Source organism: Sus scrofa, chromosome 7 (assembly GCF_000003025.6).
Source record: "Sus scrofa isolate TJ Tabasco breed Duroc chromosome 7, Sscrofa11.1, whole genome shotgun sequence".
Classification (NCBI taxonomy): Eukaryota; Metazoa; Chordata; class Mammalia; order Artiodactyla; family Suidae; genus Sus; species Sus scrofa.
The window spans coordinates 18359519-18381153 of record NC_010449.5 but is presented as its reverse complement, the minus strand read 5'-3'; the positions used below and the strand labels follow the sequence as shown (position 1 = coordinate 18381153).

Here is a 21635-nt window from a genome sequence, read left to right as displayed (position 1 = left end):
GTACGTGAATAGGGTTATTTATCATGCTGTCACTGAACCCTAGGGAAATGCAGTTCCAGCTAATTTATTACAATGTTGTTTCCATTTTTACTGGGCGCGGGAAGGCTTACGCTGAGACCGTCGCACTGTGATCTGCAGGAGAGCAGTAGCAGTGACAACACTACTTTGCTTGCATGTTTTTTATGGCACCTATTTTTTCCTGACTCTGCTCTCTTTCCCATAACATTTAAGAACATTCATTAAACTCAACAGAAGGGCTGTGTGCGTGTGGAGAGAACAGAGAGTGGAAGGGGAGGAGGTGGAAACATGAATGCCGCCCAGGAACTCTTTGCATGTTACTTGCAAATATGACTTGTTTGAGCTCCTAATGCCTCATGTAGGGTGACTCGATAAACAAGACCTCTAAATGCTTTTGCCCTCTACCAAGATGAAAGAAGAAGGCTGAAAGTGATATCGAACTCCAGGAATCGCTAACTCTTTATTTTCTTAATGTAAAGCACATAAAAGATGGAGTTCAGGGTAGGGAAGAGTGATAGGTTGAAAGTCACAAGAACTAAGGAACTGAAGAATTTGTTTTAATCTTATGAAAACATTATATGTGAGATTCCCCATTTATTTTCCTCTCGCACAGTCAGAAAGTAGCTCATTTCAAATATTCACTCGAGATAATTCTTTCTCAAAGAAACTATGAACCAGGAATCAACTGTTAAAGTTGTGGAAATGTCCCAAGAATGTGAAATATATATACATTTAAATATAAGCAAAGGCAACATCAAAGAGATATATATACCAAATATTGAGCTCAGTTGCCCAAAGAAAGCAAAAAAGCAAAAATGTCCTTTATTTCCCAAGTGTGGTTCACATCTTATGTTAGTGCTTTCTCACTTTACTACCCATGCACTGTTACAGACTTTATCCAAAGGACTGAGCATTTGCATGGGAGAGTGAGGTTTTTGTGCATCAAACACTGATCTTCTAAAAACTTGAAAAATATGAATACATATAAGATGTATTCGTACATTTACAAGTTGTTTTCACATCTACTGTTCTATTTATTGTGCCCAATAATGCCTTGAAATATAAGAAAATGGCTTATCTTTTAACATCTAAAAGTAACTGAGAACAAAAAATTTAAATGATCACTTTAAGTTATTATTCAGTTAGCCATAGTCACAATTAAAACCCAGGACTATGGTTACTCTATTGTGTATTGTACACATATTGTAATAGAAAATTTGGATCTGTGCAGACTTTAATTTCTCTTCTAACATTTCTAAATCAAGTGCTGGCAAAGATACTTCTAAATCAAGTGTTATCAAAGGCCTAAGATTGGGACTCTCAGGAAAAAGCAGAATTTCATCCTGCTAGGGTTGTGCTGTCTAATATGGTGACCTGTGCCCACAAGTGCCCTATGAGCACTTAAAATGTGGCTAAACCAAATTGAGGTGCATGATAAGGGTAAAATATATATGACATTTCAAACAGTATAAAAATAATGTAAGACTTTTTTTTAAAATAACTTTACATTAATTATATGTTGTAAAGATTTATGTTGGACATATTCAGTTAAATAAAACATATTGCTAAATTTAATTTTATTTGTTCTGTTTGAACTTCCTTTTTTTAAATTTATTTATTTATTTTTTATTTTCCCACTGTACAGCAAGGGGATCAAGTTATCCTTACATGTATACATTACAATTACATTTTTTTTCCCCACCCTTTGTTCTGTTGCAACATGAGTGTCTGGACATAGTTCTCAATGCTATTCAGCAGGATCTCCTTGTAAATCTATTCTAAGTTGTGTCTGATAAGCCCAAGCTCCCGATCCCTCCCACACCCTCCCCCTACCATCAGGCAGCCACAAGTCTCTTCTCCAAGTCCATGATTTTCTTTCCTGAGGAGATGTTCATTTGTGCTGGATATTAGATTCCAGTTATAAGTGATATCATGTGGTATTTGTCTTTGTCTTTCTGGCTCATTTCACTCAGGATGAGATTCTCTAGTTCCATCCATGTTGCTACAAATGGCATTATGTCATTCCTTTTTATGGCTGAGTAGTATTCCATTGTGTATATATACCACATCTTCCAAATCCAATCATCTGTTGATGGACATTTAGGTTGTTTCCATGTCCTGGCTATTGTGAATAGTGCTGCAATGAACATGCGGGTGCATATGTCTCTTTTAAGTAGAGTTTTGTCCAGATATATGCCCAAGAGTAGGATTGCAGGGTCATATGGAAGTTCTATGTATAGATTTCTAAAGTATCTCCAAACTGTTCTCCATAGTGAACTTCCTATCTGAATATTTGAAAATTAAATCTGTCTCACAATATGTTTTTTTTTTTGTGGGTTTTTTTTTGTTTTTGTTTTTGTTTTTGTTTGTCTTTTTAGCTATTTCTTGGACCGCTCCCACAGCACATGGAGGTTCCTAGGCTAGGGATCAAATCAGAGCTGTAGCCACCGGCCTACGCCAGAGCCACAGCAACGCGGGATCCGAGACGCGTCTGCAACCTACACCACAGCTCACGGCAACGCCGGATCGTTAACCCACTGAGCAAGGGCAGGGACTGAACCCGCAACCTCATGGTTCCTAGTTGGATTCGTTAACCACTGTGCCACGACGGGAACTCCCTCACAATATGTTTCTATTATAAAAGTAATGCAGATGATTTCCAAATATTTGGAAGTTAAACTAAATTACTTCTAAATAATTCATGGTAGGAAAGAAGTCACGGAGTTGCCATCGTGGCTCAGTGGAAACAAATCTGATGAGCATCCATGAGGATGTAGGTTCAATCCCTGGCCTCGCTCAGTGGGTTAAGGATCCAGTGCTGCCATGAGCTGTAGGGTAGGTTTCAGATGCAGCTCAGATTTGGCTTTGCTGTGGCTGTGGTGTAGGCCAGCAGCTACAGCTGTGGTTTGACCTCAAGCCCTGGAGCCTCCATATGCCACAGGCACAAACCTAAAAAGACAAAAAAAAAAATGCAAGAAATCACAAGAGATATTCAAAACTATTCCAAATGGAATGAATGTGAGAACACAACATATCAAAAATTGTAGAACTATAGTAAAACAACGCTTTCAAGGAAATTTATAGCTAGAGGTATGTTTACTATAAAAGAAGAAAAAAATGCAAAAACTATTATCTCAGTTTCTACCTTAGGAAGTGAGAAATGATACCAGTTTTTGGAGGTGATAGAAAAATTTCCCAACTCATTTTTATGAGATTTGTGTAACTGTGAAACAAAACCTGACAATGAAAACTCAGGCAAAGGAAAGAATTTCAGCGTTTCAGACAGGAAATTCTCATTACAGAGATACAAAATTCTGTAAGAAATAATAGCAAATAAAATACGAAATCCATGGAAAAAAGAATAGTGTATCATTACCGGGGTGTTTACCTCAGAAATGTATTGTTTGTTTAACATTAGAAAGATAAATTGATGTAATTTATGTTGTGAACAGAATAGAAAAACCATCTGATTATCTCAATTGATGCTTGAAAAAGCCCTTGATGAAACCAACAGCCATTTATAATAAAGCCTCTCAGCAAACTTCAAAAGTAGGTAAATGTCCTTAATAGAAAGGACATTTATGAAAATCTACAGCTAACTTAGGATAGTGAGATACTGGAAGTGTTTTATCCAAATGTGGTTGTGAGAATGGAGTGTTTGCTCTCAGACTTAAATAATGGAGGGAAATACTATATCCATGGCTCTGTAGGCTCAGTATTTTCAATATAACCTTTCTTCCTGCATTTCTTTACAAAACCTACGCAATCCCAGTCAAAATTTCAGTGTGATTTAGGTAGAATTTAACAAGCTGATTCTAAAATTTACATCAAATGTAAACAACTTAGAATAACCAGGGTGATTTTTTTTTCCCTTTTTTCTAGGGTCGCACCCGTGGCATATGGAGGTTCCCAGGCTAGGGGTCTAAGCAGAGCCGTAGCCACTGGCCTACGCCACAGCCACAGCAACGTGGAATCCCAGCTGTGTCTGCAACCTACACCACAGCTCACGGCAATGCCAGGTCCTTAACCCACTGAGTGAGGCCAGGGATGGAACCCACAACCTCATGGTTCCTAGTCGGATTCATTAACCGCTAAACCACAACGGCAACTCCCTAACTCGGGTGATTTTTAAAGGAAAGACAAAATTGAGGGCTTTTCATACCTGATTTCAATACTTACTGCACTGCTGCAATAATCATGAGAGTGTGGGAATGGAGTAGGCGTAGACAAATAGATAAATGTAACAGAACTACAGACCGCAAATAGACCTACAAAATTAAATTATGGCCATACCATCAATTCAGTTTAATAGGGATATCTTTTAACAGAGTGTACTGAACAACTAGATATTTTTTATGAAAGACAAGAACTATGATCACTGTACCACTTCATAACGTGGATTTAATTCAAGAAGGATCATAAACCTAACCATAAATACTGGAATAATAAAGTTCCTAGAAGGAAACACAGGAGAATATGTTCACAATATTGTAGTAAGTAAATATTTTATATGATGCAAAAAGTACAAAAATGTAAAGGACATAAAAGGAAAAATGATCAATTGGACTTCATCAAAATCAAAATTGTCTACTCACTGAAAGAGACTACAGATTAGGAAAGATTGTGTGTGGTGTGTTTGTGTGTGTGTGTGTGTGTGTGTGTGTCCAGGAAAAAAAAAAAACAAAAATAACAACAACACACTGAAAATCAATACAAGGAAAACAGATGACCTGTGATAGGCAGAATAATGAGCCCTTCCAAAGATATCCACATCCTAATATCGTAATTTCTGGAATCTTTGAGTCTGTTGCTTTGCATGCCAAAAGGAATTTATAAATATGATTAAGGATTTTGAGAGGAAGGGATTATTGTGGATTATCTGAGTGGGCTTAATCTAATCACCAGTGTTCTTAAAATCAGACACTCTTTTTTCATTTCTGTGTTCAGAGAGAAAGGGAGATGTGACTTCAAAGAATAGAGGAGTGCAACACTGCTGGCTTTGAAGACAGAGGAAGGGCCTAAGAGGCAGGGGAATATGAGCAGCCTGTAGGAGCTGGAACACACAAAAAAGGGGGTTTTCCCCAGAGTTCCCATTGTGGCTCAATGTGGTAAGAACCTGATGTTTCTGTGAGGATGTAGGTTCGATCCCTGACCTCACTCAGGGGGTTAAGGATCTGACATTGCTGTAAGCTACAGCTTAGTTTACAGATGCAGCTTGAATCCATTATTGCCTTGGCTATGGATAGATTGCAGCTGCAGCTCTGATTTGACCACTGGCCCAGGAATTTCCATATACCACAGGCGTGGCCATAAAAAGGAAAAAAAAGGAGGGATCTCCCCTAGAACTTGAAGAAGGGAAGAGAGCTCTACAACTTTGATTTTAACCCAGTGAGACCTGTGTCATATTTCTAACCTACAGAACTATAAAATAAGATACTAAGCAATCTGTTACAGCAGCAATAGAAAATTAATGCACAACCCAAATAAAACAGGCAAAGGTTTACAAAGAAATACGACACAAAAGGTAAAGAAATGAACAATTAGCATTTACAAAGACACTTTACTTTTTTATTCTTCAGAGAAATGCAGACTAAACCCAGAAGACACCATTCTAAACCCTAGAATGAGTATTATTACAAAATGAAACAGTCAGTACACCTTGATGCTGTGGATTAAATATTTCTGTTTCACCAAAATGCGGCTATTGAAGTCCTGATATGTGGAAGTGGAGCCTTTGGGAAGCTGTGGGAGGTAATTAGTTTAGGGGGGTAGAATCTTCATGAATGGAATTAGTGCACTTACAAGAAAAGAAGGAAAGAGATAATCTCTGTCACATGAGGACACAGCAAGAAACTATCAGTCTGCAAACCAGAAAGAGAGCTCTTGCCACAGGCTAAATCAGCTGTTATCTTATCTTGGACTTCCTAACCTCCATAACTATGAGAAATAAATGTTTGCTGTTTAATTTACTCAGTCTATGATATTTTTTATAGCAGCCCACACTAAGCTATTTGGCAAGAATGTAGAAGAACTAATGGAACAATAAAACGACACCAACAATGTAGAGCTGCTCATATGCCCCCCAAAAGACTTGTACAAGGATTTTCATAGCAATCTTATTCATTAATTCCTAAAAACTGGAAAAGGCAATGCTATCAATGATGGAATGAATAAATAATGTCAAGGAGTGATATAATCCAATAAAAAATATTATCCAACAATAAAAAATTTACCACTGATACACATAATAACAGAGATGAACTTCAAAAACATGTTGCGTGAAAGAAGTAATAAAATAGTATATATAATTTACTGCATTTATATTGTTGTAATCAGACTAACTTGACTTAATCTCTCAATTTAATGTGATAGAAATCCGAAAGTAGTTGCCTTGAGTTTGGGAGAATTTATGAGAAAGAAACTGTCCAGGGTGATGGTAATGGTTATCTTCTGTTTAGTGATGGTTTCACTTATACATCAATGAGTCAACCATCCTTAAACGGAACACTTAAGATGTGCATTTCATTTTATATCAATTATACTTTAATATTCTAGTCTTGCATGGGGATCTTTGGACCACACTCTGCCTCGCTCCTCTGCTGCATCCATCTCACTCCCTGCCCTGTGGCTCCTCCGAAAGGAGGAGGTGAGGCACTGTGGGACTGCTCTGCTGTCAACATATGGAACCCAGGAGTGGAAGCCATCTGAGCATCACTGTCCAAGGAGGGATGGGATTTCATTCCTTAGGCACAGAGATCTGAGTTCCATTCTGTCAGTGTCCTCAGAAGCTTCTGTTGGGATTGGGTGACTAATGCAGAGACTCACCCGTGTGTTGTTTCTTTCCTTGCAAGCTCTTTTATTCCACTCTGCACGCTTGCTTCCTTAGAACACACTCCCACGTTAGCTGAATACAAGAATCTGACTCCTGCTCTACTTGGGGAGAAGTCCCACTAAGATATCATTGCATTAAATATATCTTTTTATCCCTGGTAATATACATATACACACGCACACACATATATGTGTGTGTATGTATATATATATATATTTTTTTTCTTAATACTGATCCTTTCTTTAGCTATGGTATATTTTTTTCACCATGCCCATTGCATGTGGAAATTCCCAGGCCAGGGATAGTTATGGTATTTTTTAATAAAGTGATTAACCTCATAGTATAATATATATGTAGAGTAACTTGATTAAAACTTACATATGTCTTTCAGCATATATAACCTTAACAGTCATAATCACTAACATTTTTTTAAAAGTCACATTTAATTCAGCTTGCTTATATTTTAGCTTGTTAAAATAACAGTGGAAATGTTTATTCTGGTCAATGGTGCTCCTTTGATACTGGCAAACATCTCATTTAACACACTATATTGCTTAGGTCCTGATTTGTTATTATATATACATACCTTGTGTATATTTTCATATTTACATATTAAAACCAGTAGTACAGTTTACATCTTCAGATTCCTTAGATATAATACCTATCAATTTAAAACTCAAGAGTTTTAAAGTTGAAAGATTCTTCATGGCTAAAATTTACTTATCAGGACATATTCAAATCATATATAATTCCTTTAGGCCATGCTTGTACAGTGCCAATTTTGTGAAATAGCCCAGTGTGTTTTCATTTTTATCTCTTTATTCACCTTTATTCCCCTAGTTAGAGAGGAGAAAGTTTTTGCTGTCTGAAAAAGAGAGATTGCTTCTTTGCTCTGCCACCTGTAAGATATGGATCTGTTGAATAAATCCGTTAACTACTCTGCACTTTTGTCTCCTCATTGGACCAGACTGTATTTCCCCAAAATGTCAGAGCAATATTTCTGGTCCCTCATGCTCTTTCAGGACCTTGCTACTCTCTATAAAAAGATGTAGCCTCCTTTCACTCTCCCCTTCTCCTGCTGAACCTGGGCCTGTTTCTGACTTTTCCAATGAATAACAATACATGATTTCCACAGCTAGATTGCAAAGGGCAATACAACTTCCTCTTCACACTCCGTTTCCATTCAAATGTTTGCCCTTAGATTCCAGCTATTATGCTGAGAGGAAGTCCAGACTAGGTCACTTAGGTCAAATGGAGAGACCCACAGGGAGAAGAACCCGGGCTCCTTGCCCATGGTCAGCATCAGCAGCTAGATATTGAGTCAATGAGCTTTCCAATGATTTTAATTCCAGCTTTCCAGTCTTCCACTGAGGCCTCAGAACTCATCATGGAACAGAGGGAGTTATCTCTTCTGTATCTTGTCTGAACTCCTGAACTGCATAATCCATGAGCATGATAAATGGTTATTTTATGACATTAAATTGGGGGATAACTTTTGTGCAGTTACAGTCACTGGAAGAAATTTTTGTACCTGGAAGTACCAAGGGCTCTACCATTACAAAAGCCTATGATTTGGGAACCAAGTGGCATCCCTATGTTGGAAGGACCTCAGAGAGTCTCCCTGTCTTTTCCTACTCTCAGCCCAGAATAATAACCAGGAACTTGTAAGAGTCCTGGTTGTGATCATGTTTTGAGGTGTTTCCTGATTTGATGGGAAATAGGAGGATGGAAATTTGGATGTTATGTAGTGGTTACTAGGAAAAGAGCATCCTCGTTAATGCATTAATGCTATATTTCCACTTTAATGCATTTCCCATCATGCTGTTCCTGATTTGTCCACTGTCGGTACAGAGATATAGTATTCAGCAAAGACAGGAGAAATGATGTAATACTCTAAACAAATCCTTATTTTGGAAAAAAAAAGAACATGATCTTTCAGATGTTTTCTCAGTTAAATGAGATCTCTCCCCATATGTGATTCTCCACATTCCCAGTAAATATTTTCATCTCTTTAAAGTCCCTTTTGTTCATCCATCAAATGAATTTCCTTCAATCCAAGCATTCATGTAAGACAATAGCTTTAGAGATATAATTTATCAGCTTTACCATTTTCTGTAGTTTTAAATATTTCATTTTTCTTTCTGTCTAGGTGGTAGCTCAGTTTGACTATTCCCTCACTACAAGTTGAAGAAATGGATACAAAATTCTCACAAGATTCTTAGTCCCTGGATCCTGGCCTGGTGAAAAGGTTAGCTGAAAATGACATCCTTGTGGTGTTAGGAATAACTCAAGTTTGTGGGCACTATCTCTGTTGTTATTTCCTACTTTTGTTTTGATTTTTTTCCTATCCTTTTCTCTGTCCCTGAAGTAAAAATGCATTGGCAAACTGAGCGCAGGTAAAGATAACATGGTTCAAGGAGCACCCAAATGATACCACCTGTCTTTCAAATAAACAGAATAGCAATAGCTCAGAGAGATTTATCATTACACATGATAAAAACCCCTTTGGCTTGCTTATTTATTTATTTATTTATTTATTTATTTATTTATATTATACCTCTCCCTTCATCCTCTTCTTTACACTCTGTGGCTGCTGGTTTCTGTTTATCATTTATTTAGGGGGTACATTTTCATCCATTCGAGAAAGGTGACACCACATCTATTCCAAGTGACAGCTTCCAAATAGGCTAGTCTAGCCTGATTAAGTGCATAGGGAGTTTCTTTTCCTTCTCCTTAAAAAATAATTATTCATAAAGACTAGCGAGGAGGTGGGCCTAGGAACATATTCATCTTTTGCTTGTCACAGTTAAATTTTAGTTATTGTTCAAAGCCTTAATGATTGGGGAAAGTCTATATTTCTGAAAATTTTTGCTTAATTGTCTGAAAAGTGAGAGTTGCATTTGCCAAGGCAATCATTCAGTAAACAGAGGTCACAGTGAGCCTTGGTTAAGTTATAATCTTGCCCATAAATAAAACATGAACAGAGCATTGGCCAAGCTAGGACTGATAATGTGTAAGTCAAGTGAAGATTCATATTTAACAGGGTACCTATTTTGGCACATATGGATTGAAGTGCACAGTAGAAATAAGGCTTATGCCCTTAAAAACTAGACTATAAGAACTTCCTCCTTATCTGGAATTATATAGTTAAGAATGCCAAGAAAACAAAATTAAAAGATAGCCTTCCTTTCTGTGTATTTACCAGTTAAAATTCTGCTTAAAGAAAATCCAAATTAAAAAATTGCAAATATCAGCTGGCAAATGGGTACCTCTTTCATGATGTCAGATGGTTCTACCTAGTCCATTTCCTCTGTATTGGGAACAGTAGTAACTTGGACAAAGGCAATTTTTTAAGGCCATTGACCTTGACTTTCCTTCATGCTTGGGGAGAATCATGTAATAATATATCACTGGATATATCACCTCTGAAGTTCAAAGACATTGCTTTGTTTATTCTAATTGTTTGCTTTTGTTTTTCTACCTTTAAGAATTGTTGTTGTTTGTCTTTTTAGGGCTGTACATGTGGCATGTGGAAGTTTCCAAGCTAGGGGTCGAATCAGAGCTACATCTGCCGACCTAAGCCACAGCCACAGCAACACAAAATCTGAGTTGTGGCTGCGATGCACACTGCAGCTCATGGCAACCCCGGATCCTTAACCCATTGAGTGAGGGAGGCCGGGGATTGAACCCGCATCCTTATGCATCCTAGTTGGATTCATTACACCTGAGCCATGATGGGAATGCCCCACCTTTAATAATTGATTGGGTTTTTTTTGGTTTTTTTTTGTTTTTTGTCTTTTTGCTATTTCTTGGGCCGCTCCCACGGCATATGGAGGTTCCCAGGCTAGGGGTCGAATCGGAGCTGCAGCCGCCAGCCTACATCAGAGCCACAGCAAGGCGGGATCCGAGCCGAGTCTGCAACCTACACCACAGCTCACGGCAACTCCAGATCGTTAACCCACTGAGCAAGGGCAGGGACTGAACCCTCAACCTCATGGTTCCTAGTCGGATTCGTTAACCACTGCGCCACGACAGGAACTCCAATAATTGATTGTTTTAATGGACAGTTCAAGATGTCCCTCTCAAACTATTCATCTGAAGTGTCCAAAGAATCATGGAGTCATACTCAGTGTAAAGGCCTGTTTTCAAAAGTGAAAAGAAAAGGAGAAAATAAAATTGAAATCAGTGATAGTGGTCTTGTTCACAAAGCTCCCTTCCTGAGGCTGTACATGGGGCAGTGTGCACGACAATGCCCTTGGCGACCCTGGTGTCTGCACAGGCCCAGTGATACTGCACAATTGTGTGTGACAGAAATGGGTCTTTTGGTTCATACCCACAGGCGTGGCTGTTATCTCTCAACATGGTACTACAGTAGGGCAGCTGTGCCCTGAGATGTTACCAGCTTCAGACACAGCCTGCTGTCCACCTTCTCCATGAAGTTCCAGAGCCTTGTGGAAAACCCAGATGATTCTGCTCTCCTCACAGTGAGTTCTTTTCTGGGACCTTTATTGTTCTTTCCTGCCCCCAGATTTCAGTCATAGCCACCCCAACCAAATCACCAAATCTCAGAGTCAGCTTTAAAGCTTCCCTCCCAGAAGGTCCCCTCAGTGCAAAGGAAAATTCCCTTGTGTCTGTTGAGAACTATGCCAACTAAGGATAGTTAGGAATGGTAACATGGGCCAAGCTACAGAAAAGTTTCATAAGGGCAAATGACAACTTCCAGATTCACATTAATTTAAAAAAGGTCATTCAGGAGGTTTAGAATGAGTCAAAGTGTTGCACAAAGATGACCTTTTATTTGTAATACTAAACAGTGAAACACTGACAGAATTTTGAAAGCTCACCTTGCCAGGGGACCTGCCTTATTGGCCTAATGAATTTTTTGTTTGATTATTTTATTTTATTGTCAAGAGCCCCAATGTGAGATATAGACAGGGTATTCCTTTTCTTATGGACACTAATTTCACAAATTAAAAAAAAAGAAATATGTATATATGTGTGTATATATATATTAGATGGGGTATACAACTACAAGAACAGTGAATACAGTGTGAACCAAATATAAAAGTAAATAACCAGAAAAATAAAATGAAAAATACAATAAATGTAGGCAGCAACCACTTGGTTGTGAGACACTGCATTAATCCTCTTTATCATTAGTCTCAGAAATGAATGTGTATTATTTTTAAAACTAGAGAAAAATACTAAAAATTTGGAAATCAACACATAAGAGGATAATTGTGGTTTTTCTTTATTGTTTTGTTTTTCGAAGCAGAAGTAATATCTATTACAAAAATAAGAAATTACATGGTCTAAAATATAGAACAATGAGGATTTTAATATTGCTCCCTGGTGTAACTTTTTTAGAAGTCTGTCTCTGAAAATAGAGGAAAATGTTTATTTTAATGAGAAAAAAAAAGGTATTTGCTCTTCACACAATTCTTCTCAAATATTTTTAACTTGTATTTACCCTCAGATATGAATATGTCATTTATTAATTTCTGTCAAACTTCTTAAATTTATTATTTCCCACCTGTAAGGCTTTAGATAGAAATGTGTTCTTGGTTTTTTACCTGCAACGATATAATACTTTACATACCCTGAAATCATGTTCTTTTTCTGCATGGTAAATCTTTTTAGCATTCTTGGATTTGGTCACTTATTGATACTGTTCGTAATTTTTGTGTTGCTCTTGTAATTTCACTTCGTCATTGACTTTCCAAAATGAAAGGTCTTGCTTTTATTTTTCAGTCTAATTTCCTATTGTTAGAATCCCTTCATAATTTTATTTGCCTGCTCTAGGACTTTTAAATATCCTTAGTAGGGGTACTGACCAGACCTGGGTAAGAAGTATTTGTCCACTGTGTTTTTCTCATTTTTTCAAATTTGGGTAAGAGAGTGCATCCAGTGTTATTTATAATGCCCCTCTTTAAAACACCGCAGTGAAACAATGGCAGTTGATGTTTCCCAGATGCTTCCTGTCTCTTGAGCATCTAAGACCAAAGTGGTAGCCCATAATGCATTGCCATGGCAGGCAGGCACATGGGACGAGCCAGGGCAGCTGCAGTGGCTCTGGCAGCTTGGGACTGAGTAATAGAATCATCAAGGTCATAGTGGCTCCTCAGAGTCTCTTCAAGGTGTCTTCGGTCATTTCCTTGGCAGTCTCAGCCCATTTGCAGAGTAACACTGGTGTTAGAGCAGTGGCGTTTAATAAGGAACTTGATCCTATATAGAAACTCATCATGGGCAAGTTTAGAGAATACTAACTGAAACAACAGGAGTCTGAGGATCTGTTGATATTGGCCCAGAGTATCAGCAAGAACTGTAAAGGGAGTTTTTTAGGCATAAGCAAAGGTATGGTAAGGGAGACATGCCTACATTTCTTATCTTTGTATTTGAAGATTCTAATACTGAGATCATGGAAAAACCTCAGTGTTGAAGAAATAATGTAGGCTATCTGGTAATTTGTCCAAGATTGGTTGTAGAACTAATCCTAAGTATCAGCATAAACATCATTTCACACCTCTCTAATGTTCTTTTAATTCTGATTCCAAATGAATTACTGGTTGATACTAGGTATAACAAAAAAGGAAAGGAAATAAATGATTTATAGAGGATTCTAATGTAGCATAACTCTGCTCCCTAAATGTCCTCTTCTGCTTTCATTTTCTCTTCAAACAAACAAACAATTTGGACAGGGTTTAAAAAGGTAAGAGAGACAGAAAAACAATCCAGATAATTTTTGAGCAGTTTCAAAAGGTTAACAGTATTTTCTCATTGATAGGTTGGCATTTTGCAGATATTTAATTATCATTAACACTAGTCCATAAACAATGTAGCTCTGACCCCCAAGGCTTTACCCATACCCATTTTGTCTAAATGCCAACAAACTAAATATGTTTTTGACCTCAATATTTTCAGTTATCCTAAACTGAATAATTTTGTGGAGAAGTTAAGAACTTTAACCATTTTATTTGGCACTTGCGCGCGCGCGCGCGCGCGTGTGTGTGTGTGTGTGTGTGTGTGCATGCATGTATCTATCTATCTGTCTGTCTGTCTATCTATCATTGTTAAATTGTAGCAAATAAATTAACTTTGTAACCTGAACTGTATTTTGACAAAGACAATCAGTTGATACTAAAACCATTGAGTAAATGATGTTAGGATACTTCATATTCACTGAGTTTAAAAATATCACTCACAAATTATTTATTATAAATTGAGTAGATATCTTTACAATGGACAGACCTTGTAGAGCCACCTTAACCAACTGATTAAATTTATCTTCTCCAATAGGAAATAAAACTTAAGCCATTTGATGTGAGGCAATAAAATACAAAAAAAAAAATACACAACATCTCCTATGTGGTGTTTTTGCCAAAAAAAAAAAAAAAGTAAATAGAAATATAATCAGGAATAAGAAAACAGTCAAAGAGAGCCAGAGTGTGGGACAATATACATGAAAATTGGCCTTAAATAATTCATTTCATGTCTCAACACAATGGGATAACATAGGTATAATTAAATTATTATTTTTTTAATTTTATGGCTTCACCCATGGCATATAGAAATTCCTGGGCCAGGAATTGAATTTGAGCCACTGCTGCAACCTACGCCACAGCTGCAACAATACCAGATCCTTTAACCCATCGCACTGGACTGGGGATTGAACCCAAACTTCTGCAGCTACCAAAGCAGCTACAATCAGATTCTTAACCCATGTGCCACAGTGGGAACTCCTAATTAAATTAGTTTTAATGGCATTGATTTTGTGGGTTTGTAGGAAAATGTTCTTATTCTCAAGAAATGAATAATAAAGTATTTAGAGGTGAATTGTCATTATGTCTGCAAATTACTTCCAAATGGTTGACTACTACCATTAACAACAGAGGTATTAAAACGTACAGATAGAAGGAAAGCAATAAAGGCAAAATATTCATTATTAGTGAAAATAGTGAAGGGTAGATGAATGTTCATTATGCTATATTTCAGCTTTGCATGTGGTAGGTGCTGAGTGATATCTCCTGTCCAGAGCTGAAAGATTTGAAAACAGACAAGCTGAGGCCAGCTTAGGGAAACTTGTTTCCTTTCAGGGTTTCTCAGGGAGTTGTGTGTGCAATTCATTTATAGCCAGGTGTCTATTAATGGCTTCAGATTGTTTAGAGGGTAAGCACTCAGTAGATATGGTAGTGAGACATCTGGGAGTGAAATTTGTGGCATATGCGACTATAAAACTATGAATATAAATGTGTGTGGGTGGATAAGAGTGGGAGTATATATGTATGTATAAGTATATGATGTTTATAGCTGTCGTAAATTTAAAAAGAGCTATTTATAATTAAGAGCTTATTGAATAGTTTTAGATCATCTATACGTGTTCATATTTGTACTCATGCAGGATTTCCAAAGGCACGAAGATGATAGGAAAATCAATACCAGTCTAGTTGATTATAAGGATCTAGAAAGATTAGCTTGAACATTTTCACAGACTAAATGATAATACAACAAATCAAAAACATTGAGGTCAAATAAAAGGCAACTTTAGTTCCCACACCTTTGTGAACGGTATTGAGATAATTTCTCAGGCACAGCATAGAACTTGCAAACACTTGTTTGCATATTTCACCTCTTTGTGCCATAGGTGTCCACTTTACCCCAAAGCCTCTCTCTGACCAGCAAAAGAAAAGCCTGTTTTATTTTCCAGTTCGTTTCCTGTTTCAATTTATTTTACAAGAAAAACCTTGATATGACAAAGTACCAGCACAGGAATTAAAATCAACTTGAAATTTCTTTGGATAAAGAAAGAATCATTGCCTTGGCCATCTGTTAAATATATTCAAACAGGTCTGGAAGAATATTGCATCTGCTCTTGTCTTTCCTTATAGCTTTATCAGCTTTAAAGGTCAATTGTGATGGTGTTTATTAAAGAAAAGGACAAGGGAATTTGCCTCACCTTTAAATCTTTCACATATTTTGCATTAAGCTACCTTCTCAACCCATTAAAGTAAATCTGGCTACATTTGTGGATTATAAAGCATGTATAGTTTTTCTTTGTTACAGAAGGATTTGTTTTCTTTTTCATTACTCCAGGGTAAATTAAAGTATGAGTATAGTTGAAAATTGAGGGAAAAAATTAAGTATGTGTATTTTGAATCTGTTTAAATCATTAGATATCAATGATATCTTTCTTAAAATATCAGTTAACCAAATAAATACTTCAGAATTTTGCAGATATTATGTATCACTCAATCAAGTCCAATAACAAACATAGAAAATGAACCACAAATTGATTTTTCTTATGTATCTTTTTTATTAAAAGTGAATATACATCCTAATTAAAATTACCCTTCAAAGTGGAAAAATGAATCATTTTAATAAGGGTACTATGTCCCAGACTCAATACTAGATGCTTTTCTCAGTAAATTACCTCTAACCCGAAAGAAATCTCTAATGTTTAGGTACGTAGTTTGGGTGATATAGAGCATTTCTGGAAATTACTTGGGGGAGGGAAGGTGGATACACTGGCAAAGAAGACTAAGAAGCAATGCCCAGAGCTGTAGGAAAGCCTCCAGGAGAAAGTGGCATAGTGAGAGTGAAAAACAAAGAGAGCCTTCCAGAAGTTAAGAATGCCAACTGGGTCAAATGCTGCTAAGAGAATAAGATGATCCTGGCATAGATCCGCTGGATTTTCTCTCATAAAAGCCACAGGTGGCCAATTTGGAGGAATGGTGAGGAAAAGAGCCAGACTAGAGTTGCTTGAGGAATGAGGAGACCAGAGTTGGTTTCAGTATTAAGAACTTCCTATCTTCAGAACTGTCTGACAATGGAATGGACTGCAGTTTCCAAGTCAACAGAAATGCTTAAGGCGGGTCTTCAATTTTCAAGGATGTTATAACATGATTTTGCTCTCCTGTGGGGAGGTGAGAGAGAAGATGCTATATTTAATATCTGAATTTTTAGCGAAACACACACTTTATGTGAACTAGAGAAGACGTAAGGAATTATATTTTTATACTTTTCAACAAAGAACTTGTACTTTAACTACCAAATCAACAGTTACAGACTAAGATTGAGATACACAGATTCAGAAAACTTCCTATGAGAAATTATAACAGAAACATAATCCCATCAAAATTATTTGGAAAAATAATATTTGATTGACATGAGATATCCTTCCAAATATAGTATGAATAATAATACCTTAAATCTAAAGGAAATAAAAGTAAGGAGAATGAAACAAACAGGAAAAGCCTTTGGCTTGAAGAAATTAAGACATAGTAGTATATAAATACAGTATTTGGAATTAGAAAATTAAACATGTCTGTATAAACAAAACATATTACGGGTCAAAGTTGGATAGCAAAGGTGTTAAGGTCATTCTGAACAACAGCACATTTCACAATAGGAGAGATGCTATATGAAACCAAAATATTTAGAATCCCTTGTCCAAGGCTCCTCATGTCAAAGATGACACCTGTTGCTAATAGGTACAAGATTGCAGGATTCACTCCAAGAGTACTTCGTGAATATCTACTATGCCCATAACATTTTTCTGGGTACTAAGGAAATAGTGAATAAATAGACAAAAGTCCCTGACTTAATAGAGCCAGTGTACTAATGCAAGAGACCAACAATGCCAAATTATTCAATAAGATGTAGAGTATGCTAGAGGGTGATAACCGCCAAGGAGGAAAAAAAGTAAAAATAAATGGGATGTGCAGTGTCACGGGATAGGACCAACCCTTCTCTCTTTGTAAATAATTTCAGTGCCAAGAAATTCCATGTATTAATGCAGAATAGACAGCTTTAGCCAGCAGTGTTTGTATTAGTCCTTCTGCAAACTTTTCCAATTAGAATAAATTTCTTACAGATGTGCACATTATGGAGGCCCAGCCTGAGTCTCCTCTTCAATCCCATACTTTGAACTACTTCACTATCCCTAATATCTTCCCATAAAGAAATTTTGAAGCTGCTGCTGAAGTGTGTATGAAAAGTAAAAAAAATACAATGAAAATGTTGCTTAGTGAGCATGTATTTGGAACAAAGAGACCTGAGCATATTAATAAGTATTTAGTATATTGCCTGAGTAGATCAGGCTAAGATACCCAGATATACTCATTTCACTCTTGCTTTAGATTTTCTGTAACTGAGTCCTCAGATGGGGACTATCACCAGTTCATTTTGAGAGTTTTTCCCTGGCTTACATCAGGCTAACCATCCCTGTTTGCATCAACAGTTTCTTTACACACAAGTAATAACTTTGCTAAAGCTATTATGATGTCTCACTGATTCAGAACTCTTGGCTCAAATTGACTGTGCTTTACTCTTACATTTTAATTGAAGGTAAATTGTTTTCTGCTTTTTAGTTTCTTGGGGAACTGGGTGATCCTCATGTGTAGCTTTAGCCTACATATATAATCTTCATGTATAGTAAAGCTAATAATCGTAGGTTGCTCTGAGGTCTTTAAGAAGTACTTCCCCTGATGCCCAAGGATAAATGATATGAGTTTCTAGCCCATTGATTTGGGAAGCTCATTCTCCTACCAAGTCCTCTTAAGAAGTAACTACTATGAACTCTCAAAGTCCATGGTGGTCACTTGTCACTTTAGTCTCCTAATCTGTGAAAACATCTCTTTCTGGACCCTCGTAGATTAATTTTTCTATATTTCTGCCACTTGCTCTGTCAGAAATTGCTTTACCCCAGGGATGGACTTAACTAGAAACTTAACTCCCCAAAGCACAGCTTCCACGAAACTATCTATCTATAAGACTGTTTTAAAGGTGGCTAGGGAATAACAACAGTAAAATAGAGGGAGTGATTATAACTGTTGGAGTGTGTTTTTCAGGTCTAGCTGGGGCAAGAGGCAATCCTCCTAGGCACCACTTCAAATCTCCCTCCCTCCTTTTCTGCCTAAATTGATTGACATGAGACTATCCATTTCCCTCAGGGGGAGTTACCTCAAAACAAAGAGTTTGGAGATGGCTATCTAATAGAAACACACATGTATTTTCAGATGTCTACCCCATTCTCTCTTCAGTTACACCACACACATGATGCCAGCGCTTCCATACATTTGGTGCTATGCTAAGTCCCATAGAGTTTCTTTTGCCATTTTTCTTCAAGATGAGATTTTAAAAGTTCAAGTCATCAGGATTTTTATGTACTATACTTTCCTTCCAATTCTGTCACATAATTCTTCAGAACAGAGAGAATTTAAATATAAATTTATTCTTTAGCCTCCCGTGTTATCACTTTTTTACAGTCAGTAGACTGCCAGGTTGCTCTGACCCTTTCTTGTCAATCTAAAAGTGTTGCTCGGGGTCAGCTCTATTCTAGCAAGAAGTCTATCCCCTGTCTATGACCTTTCCCCATCTCTCACTGTCTCAAGATTCACATCCATGGCTCTAAAAATAAAATTTATTTAAAGGGAGTCAAAAGTTATTAGGAAAACCATGGACAGCGGAAATGCCCCTATGTTTCAAGTACCACTATCAAAAATACATGGGTTGCATGCCTGCAAGATAGAATATAATTTAATCTTTCTTTAAAAGTCAAGGAAAATATTTTAATATCATTATACTTTACTGGTGGAAACATTGTGATTCCCTGAAATGTTACATAATGTTTTGTGTAAAATAGGAAATTTACCAGAAAAGTACTATGGTCAATTCAGAGGCTACGTACTCATAGGTTCTTCTAATTCTAATTTGTCCTTTCCTGGTAGTCAGCAAGATCCTAATGCTTTGCTTGACTACTCAAAGAGGTGATTTCTTTTTGTAAATTAAATCAATTTCCATTTGTTCTTGGTCTAGGAAATTTTATTTTCTCTTGTCTTTATTCAATTTTCAATTCATTCTTCCCAGAGTATAAATCAATGCCTTCCTTTGATTTCATGGCAGGTATTCCTATTTCTTCTGCATTATAGTAGAGCTGGGGTGGGGAAATCATTATATTAAACATTATTCCAACCTTTGAAGCTTCAGTGGTGCAGAGTAATCAATATCAGGACATTTCTAACTCTATGGACAATACCAAGACCTTAACATTCAAGTAGATGAATGCTTTAGAAGCAATAGAGATCCTTACTTAGGTTTACCATTTCAGCATAGTACATAGGAAAGATATAAAATAAATGAAGAAGAACAATAATTATTCATATCTTAACTCTCAGAAAAACTTAGGCCATAGGGATGATTTTTTAAAGATTCTACTCTTCTTTTCCTGCCCAGGTCCACCTGCCTTGGTTAAGATTTGGAATTGGTACTATATTAATTTGCTAAAGCTTCCATCACAAAGTACCAGATAGGGTGGCTTAAACCATAGAAATTTGTTTTCTCAAAATTCTGAAGGCTAGAAGTCCAAAGACCAAAGTATAGTCAGGGTTACTTTGGAGCCCTCTCTCGTTGGCTTAGAAATAACCATTTTCTCCTCCCTGCATCTTTATAAGGTCTCTCCCCTCTGTGTATCTGTTTCCTAATTTCCTTGTCTTATAGAGACACTAGTCATATTGGATTGGGACTCACCCTAGAGACCTCATTTAATTTAATTACCACTGTAAATATTCTAACTCCAAATCTGTCTCCAATAGAGTCACATTCTGAGATATTGGGAGTTCATACTTCAGCCTATGAATGTGGAGGAAGGGGTGCAATTCAGCCAATAACAGGCATAATGATCCCTAGGGAACATTCACTGTGGCCTGGCAGAGATGACAGAGACATTTTTCCAGGAAACCAAACACTGAAATGAATTTCAGATTCATCTTCTGGACCTGGACTGATCAAAGGTAAACATAGAAAATAGAAATGCATGCTTATAACCATGTATATCAAAACACTGGTGAACAAATGAAAATTTTAGTTGATTTTGTTTGTTTGTTTCGTCTTTTTAGGGCTGCATCTGTGGCATACAGAGGTTTCCAGCCTAGGGGTCAAATTGGAACTGTAGCTGCTGCTCTACACCACAGCACACAGCAACATGGGGTCTGAGCTTTATCTGCAACCCACACCACAGCTCACCAGATCCTTAACCCACTGAGGAAGGCCAGGAATCAAAACTGTGTCCTCATGGATGGTAGATTCATTTCTGCTAAGCCATGATGGGAACTCTTGAAAATTTTAGTTTTAAACTATTCCCCTTATATGGTCTACAAATGGTTTAGCCTTCTCTCTATCCCCCTCCTCTCTCACACACTCACACTCCCCTAGAACTATTTGTATGGACATTATGAACACATAGTCTTGAAATTTGTTCTGTTATTTTTTTAAAAAAGGTTCATTTTTACTAATTCAGTCAATATCCTATCAATGCCAAGTATTCTCTTATTATTATTTCATTTATAGTTTAACCCTCATGGTGCATAAATAAATTTTCATTCCTCTTCAAATTATTTACTCAATGCAAAAATCGTGGATTAAAAAGTACAAAATTTGCTTAAAATTATTATTCAGCATCAAACAGAGCTAATGACTAAATAGGATTTTAAAATCATAGTTCACTTATACCAGTTAATACATTCATAGAGTACTTAAAAAGAAAACAAAAAAACTGGAGTGATGACTTTTTGTCAGTTCTGTTATAAATTTACAAGTTTAATCCAGGTGACAGGGAGTAGCGATGAGAAGGAACAGAAAGCTAAGATGTTTGTCAGTAGTTTGAAAGCCACTTTAAAAGTCCTCTGAAATAAATTTATAAGTACAGTTTTTAACTGAGACCCTCTTAAAGAATGGCACTAAAGCACTTTACATTCAATGCAGTGAAATTAGTAGAAAGTGTAGCAATACA

At 36.8% G+C, this 21635-nt stretch overlaps 2 long non-coding RNA genes across 4 annotated transcripts in view; one reads left to right on the top strand and one right to left on the bottom strand.

The window, feature by feature from the left end:
- The window catches only part of LOC106504343, a 699971-nt gene that overhangs the window by 553815 nt on the left and 124521 nt on the right, over nt 1–21635 (top strand). For both annotated transcript variants that reach the window (XR_002346092.1, XR_001297739.2), the window contains 2 exons: nt 9000–9098; nt 11190–11334. This is a non-coding gene — a long non-coding RNA (uncharacterized LOC106504343). The remainder of the gene's footprint in view (nt 1–8999; nt 9099–11189; nt 11335–21635) is intronic.
- The window catches only part of LOC102161961, a 36385-nt gene continuing 30901 nt past the window's right edge, over nt 16152–21635 (bottom strand). For both annotated transcript variants that reach the window (XR_002346096.1, XR_002346097.1), the window contains one exon: nt 16152–16760. This is a non-coding gene — a long non-coding RNA (uncharacterized LOC102161961). The remainder of the gene's footprint in view (nt 16761–21635) is intronic.